We start from the raw sequence: 6,484 nt of genomic DNA on the forward strand, positions 1-6,484 counted from the left end.
ATGAAAATTTTCGCAAAAATTTCAGAAATTTTGTTCCTTGCATGTAAGTATAAAATACTTGACGAACCTAGCTAAAGTTCTTTGTACACATTGAATTCACATGGTGCGACCCCCAACTATCTAAATTTTCGTGAAAAGTGACGTCATCATTTCGAAAAATTGCAAATAAAAATTGTAGGGTTTGAAATATTTCTGTGCCCACCGAAAATGAAAAATTTCGCAAAATTTTTAGAAATTTTGTTCCTTGCATGTAAGCATAAAATACTTGACAAACCTAGCTAAAGTTCTTTGTACACATTGAATTTACATGGTGCGACCCCCAACTTTCTGATATAAACGTTTCTTTGATGGTCATCTCCTTTCAACAAACTAGGACATGTTTCTTCAATCGGAAAATTTATCAAGTATTGATAATTACATACACAAATTAAAATTGAATTTTTTGATTAAATGCATTTTTCATTTATTATTATATATGTTTTTATTCTCTTTATTCTCTTTATTCTCTTGTTTTTTATCTTTTTTTTTTTGAAATATTGTCTTTTGTGAATGAAATAAAAACTCGGATGAGGGAGTCACGAGAGGAATAAGGGAACAGAGATTACATGACAGAGTATACAGTTGAGGTTAAATTCTATGTGTGTGTGTGTCGCAGGCGATTTTTATTTTCCATGTGCCTTCACATTTTGAAAGGAAAAAGATTTATTAAGAAGACTACGGTCTACGGGTCGGTTTCTTGTTGAAAGAAATTGAGACTTGATGAGGAGGACCTTTAAGAAGCGACAGACAGCCAGACAGGATATCTCAACCTCCCTTTTACTGGGGCATAAGGTCGCATGCTTTGATTAGCCTTTAGGACTTCAGGTATAAACTCATTGGAAGAAATGCCCACCAAAACGCAGTTCCATTTGCTGTTGGTGTCCAATGTTCTCCGCGTATGAGACCTAACATATGGCGTCCCGCACAAATAGGGGCACGCTTAAAATTTGGACGGCATGGCAACTATGTCAGAGTTAAGGTAGGTACTTCTTTAAATTCAATTACTCTACTCAAGTTTTGTGTTTTACCGAGAAAATATTTATTGGGGCTTTTCTATGTATATTTTTGCTGCGTGCGTTCATACCTAATCATGTTACAAAATACAATGCTACTTCGTTCAATCTCTAATATTATTTGGACATCATTATCCAAGAAATATATATAATATGGACATTCTTCACGGCCATGAAGAAACAGCACGGGCAATTTGCCTAATTGAGTACGTGCTCTAGTAAGGTCAGTTAATTTGAGCTCAGTAACCTCTGTTATTACATGTTAACTAATTTTAGACTAGGAAGTAACAGCGGGGATAGCTCAGTTGGGAGAGCGTCAGACTGAAGATCTGAAGGTCGCGTGTTCGATCCACGCTCACCGCATTTTCCGAATATCAAATCTAAATTTTAGACGTCCACTAAACAGGGAAAGTTTTGAGGAAGAAGCTCGATGGTTACAGGGCCGGCTCTGAGATTGTTGGGGCCCAAAGCGAATTCTTAAAAAGTGGCCTAAATAACCTATTGTTTATGCTACAAAAGTAATAAGTATCCAAAATTAATTAGTGTAGTTGGTTGCTATTCTAATTTCTCTGCAATTACCCTAGGTTGCCCTGGATGGTTACCAATCAATGTGGAAGCTATACCATAGATCTCGAGGTTATCCCTGGTTGGCTTGTTTGTAATATATTTTCTACGAAAACTTCAGCTAGAAGATAGATAGTTTGAACTAAAATAGAGTGTGTTCTTAACACTAAAAAAATAACAAAAAAGAGAGACAAGTTATGCGAAAGTTTGGTGCCATTCGCAAAGTGTAAAACCTTTATATATACTTGTATCTTTTTAGACAGAACTAGATTTTGGACCCGGGCATACGCCCAGGATCTATTAAATATTTTGTGTGCTGAAAAGGCTTTACAAAATGTCTCACACAAATTTTAATCAAAATATATTTTTATTGAAAATAAACCGAAATACGTTAATAAGCAGCGATTATGGTGCATAAGTACTTGGAAACTAAGAGATTAAATTGAGATAGACTCTTCACTTTGTAGTTTAGGATATTAATCCATAATTTTCAAATAGAATTATCTTAAACTCGATCTAGCTTGTATAATAGTTTTATTAGATTTATGGTGATTTAGCGGTAAATTTTCGAATCAAAATATATTTTTATTGAAAATAAATCGAAATACGTTAATGAGCAGCGATTATGGTGCATAAGTACTTGGAAACTAAGGGATCAAATTGAGATAGTCTCTTCATTTTGTGGTTTAGGATGTTAATCTGTAATTTTCAAATAGAATTATCTTAAACTCGATCTAGCTTGTATAATAGTTTTCTTAGATTTATGGTAATTTAGAGGCAAATTTTCGAATCAGAATATATTTTTATTGAAAATAAACCGAAATACGTTAATTAATAAGCAGTGATTATGGTGCATAAGTACTTGAAAACTAAATGATCAAATTGAGATAGCCTATTCACTTTGTGGTTTAGGATATTAATCTGCAATTTTCAAATGGAATTATCTTAAACTCGATCTAGCTTGTATAATAGTTTTCTTAGATTTATGGTGATTTAGTGGATTTTTTTTGAATTAGAATATATTTTTATTGAAAATAAACCGAAATACGTTAATGAGCAGCGATTATGGTGCTTAAGTACTTGGAAACTAAGAGATCAAATTGAGATAGTCTCTTCACTTTATGGTTTAGGATATTAATCCGTAATTTTAAAATGAAATTATCTTAAACTTGATCTAGCTTGTATAATAGTTTTATTAGATTTATGGTGATTTAGAGGTAAATCATCACCGCTCAGCTTACGTACTAATGTGTACAAATCACTAAAACAGATTGATTGTTTCCATATCCTCAAAGAATATACTACTCTCACTAAAAAAATTTATCACATGAACGTGTCCTATGAACGGGTGCCGCTATATTAAATTATTCTAAAAAATATTAGCAACTATGCATAGCTATGAGATATGAAAATTATATTAATTACTCATGTAAATTTCTTGCACCACTCTCTATAAAAAGGAAGCATCAAACCTTGATAAAACTCATCGACTTCTTTTTATTGTTAGGTTTAACAATAGAAGTGTGATTGAAGTTTTGTGAGAATGCCCAATGTGGCGAAGATAATATTGAAGCTATTTGAATAGCAATGCCTTCCCAATCACAATAAAAAAATTATGATAAACACTACTTAAAATGCAAAACTATATTTGTCGAGACGTTTATTCCCCTACATATAATACAAATATGTTTTAGGGTTATTAGTTCAATGCATTTGCATCAAGTTTCTGATTTTCCATTAATTATTCTTTGAGGTTAGTTTAATGTAGTACATTGCATCCAGTTTCCAAATTCTCATGAATTATTCTTTGATATTAGTTCAATGCAGTTGCATCAAGTTTCTGATTTCCTGTTAATTATTATTTGAGGTTAGTTCAGTGCAATTGCATCCACTTTATGATTTTCCGTTAGTTATTCATTAAGGTTAATTCAGTATAGTTGCATTCAGTTTTAGATGTTTCGTTAATTAGTATTTGAGATTAGTTTATTGTATTTGCATCCAAGTTCCAATCTCCCGTTAATTACTCTTTGAGGTTAGTTTAGTACATCTGCATCTAGTTTCTGATTTCCCGTTAATTGTTTTTCTAGGTTAGTTATATAGTTTACAATTTCTATACAGTTTGCATACATGTAAGAGTCCATTTTTATAAACTCACTTTCGTTTTGAGTTCCTAACTACTCGTAATTACTCATGTGAGAATGCTAAAAAAGTGGACATTTATGCTTTGAGGTTAGTGTGATGCAGTTACATCCGACTTTTGATTTCCAGTTAATTATTTTTTGAGGTTATTTCAATGTATTTGCATCCAATTTATGATTTCCCATTAGTTAGTCTCTGATTTTAGTTTAATGCAGTTGCATCGAGTTTTTGGTTTTCCGTTAATTATTCTTTGAGGTTAGTTCAATGCAGTTGCATCTAATTTCCGATTTTATGTTAATTGTTCTTTGAGGTTAGTTAAACGCATTTGTATCAAGTTTCCGATTTCCCGTTAATTATTTTTTGAGGTTAGTTCAATGTAGTTACATCAAATTTATAAATTCCCGTTAATTATTCATTTAGGTTAGTTCAGTGCAGTTTCATCCATTTTTCAATGTTTCGTTAATTAGTCTTTGAGATTAGTTCAATGCATTTGGATCCAGTTTCCGATTTCCCGTTAATAACTCTTTAAAGTTAGTTCAATACATCTGCATCTAGTTTCTGATTATTTATGCTTTGAGGTTAGTTCGATGCAATTATTTCAATGCTTTGAGGTTTCTGATTTCCCGTTAATTATTCTTTGAGATTATTTCAATGCATTTGCATTTAGTTTCCGATTTCCCACCAATTATTCTATGAGGTTAGTTTAATGCAGTTGCATTCGGTTTTTTATTTTCTGTTAATTAGTTTTTGAGTTTAGTTCAATGCATTTGCATCCAGTTTCCGGTTTCCCATTAATTATTATCTGAGATTTGTTTGATGTATTTGCATACCGTTTCCGATTTCCCGTTAAATATTTTTCAAGGATTTGCATCCAATTTCTAATTTTCCGGTAGTTATTATCTGACGTTAGTTTAATGCAATTGCACCCAGTTTCTGATTTCTAGTTAACTACTTTTTGAGTTTAGTTTATTGCATTTGCATAAAGTTTCTGATTTCCCGTTAATTACTCTTTGAGCTCAATTATGTATTTGAATACAGTTTCTGATTTCTTTTTAATTATCAAATATGGTGTGTAATACCAACTTCTATTGAATCATCTGTAGTGTCCTTGCAAACATGACATAAAAAGTAAATTATGTTTGATTTATTATGTGGGATCATTGAAGATTATCCAGTTCTCAATTTCCCATTAATTATTCTTTAAATTATGCATGACTCACTATGTAGAATCTTCAAAGATTATCTACGAACGGGTGTTGTTATATTAATTTTCTAAAAAATATTTGCAAATATGCAGAACTATTATATATTAATATTATATTGATCACTCAACCAAATTTCTTATAACGTGAAAATCTCACTCTCCATTAAAAAAAAAGAACTCACCTTTGATAAAATCCTTCAACTTTATTTTGTTATTTAATAATAGAAGTTTCATTGAAGTTTTGTGAAATTGCCTAATAAGGTGAAGTTCATATATATTGAGGCTACTTGAATAACAAGTAGTTCTCAAACATACGGAAAGAGATAAGATAAACACTATTTTAAATGAAAATCTATACTTATCAAGATATTCCCACAACATATAACCCAACTATGTTTTGAGGTTAGTTCAATGCATTTGCATCCAGTTTCTGATTTTTCGTTATTTATATTTTCAGGTTAGTTCAATACAGTTGCATCCAATTTCCAATTCCTGTTATTTATTTTTTGAGATCAGTTCAATGCAGTTGCATCCAATTTCTGATTTCTCGTTAATTATTCTTTTCGATTAGTTCAATACATTTGCATCCAATTTCCTGTTAATTATTCTTTGAGGTCAGTTCAATGCATTTGCATCCAGTTTCTAATTTCCCGTTAATTATTCTGTGAGATTAGTTTAATGCATTTGCATCCAGTTTCCGATTTCTCGTTTATTATTTGATAAAGTTGCATTTGCATCTAGTTTCCGATTTCCCGTTAATTATTGTTTGAGGTTAGTTCAATGAATTTGCATCCAGTTTCCGATTTTCCATCAATTATTTTTTGAGGTTAGTTCAATGCATTTGCATCCAGTTTATTTTTTCAGATTAGTTCAATGCAGTTACATCCGGTTTCCGATTTCCCGTCAATTATTTTTTAAGATTAGTTCCACGCATTTGCATCATGTTTCCAATTTATAATTAATTTTTCTTTGAGGTTAATTCAATGCAGTTGTATCAAGTTTCCGATTTCCCGTTAATTTAATCTCTGAGGGTTAGCTCAATGCATTTGCATGAAGTTTTTGATTTTTCGACAATTATTTTTTTATGTTAGTTTGATGTATTTGCATCTAAGTTTTGATTTTCCGTTAATTATTCTTCGAAGTTAGTTTAATGCAGTTGTATCCATGTTCCAATTTTCTATTAATTACTTTTTAAGATTAGTTTAATGCTTACATTTGCATCCAGTTTCCGATTTCCCGTTAAATATTATTTGAGGTTAGTTCGATGCATTTGCATCCAGTTTTCGGTTTCCCATTAATTGTTTTTTGACATTAGTTTCATTCAGTATTTTATATTTTTTAAAATATTTGTCATTATTGCTTTGACGTTATTTTTTTTTTCATTTTCTATTATATATTATGTGATGTTATTTTTTGTATAATTGTTTTTAACTATGTTTTGAGGTCGTGTTAAGAATATCTTCGAAATAAGTCGGTGCTTTATCATAGACACTAAAATTGTATGATTTGTAATAAGGAATTAGTT

General features: G+C 30.9%; 1 non-coding gene across 1 annotated transcript; it reads left to right on the forward strand.

Annotated features, from left to right (window-relative positions):
- Positions 1-1,342: 1,342 nt before the first annotated feature.
- TRNAF-GAA (transfer RNA phenylalanine (anticodon GAA)) lies at positions 1,343-1,415 on the forward strand. Its single transcript has one exon. It is a non-coding gene; the product is annotated as a tRNA-Phe (tRNA).
- Positions 1,416-6,484: the final 5,069 nt, after the last annotated feature.

This window comes from Coptis chinensis, chromosome 8 (assembly GCF_015680905.1).
Source record: "Coptis chinensis isolate HL-2020 chromosome 8, ASM1568090v1, whole genome shotgun sequence".
NCBI classification, from domain to species: domain Eukaryota; kingdom Viridiplantae; phylum Streptophyta; class Magnoliopsida; order Ranunculales; family Ranunculaceae; genus Coptis; species Coptis chinensis.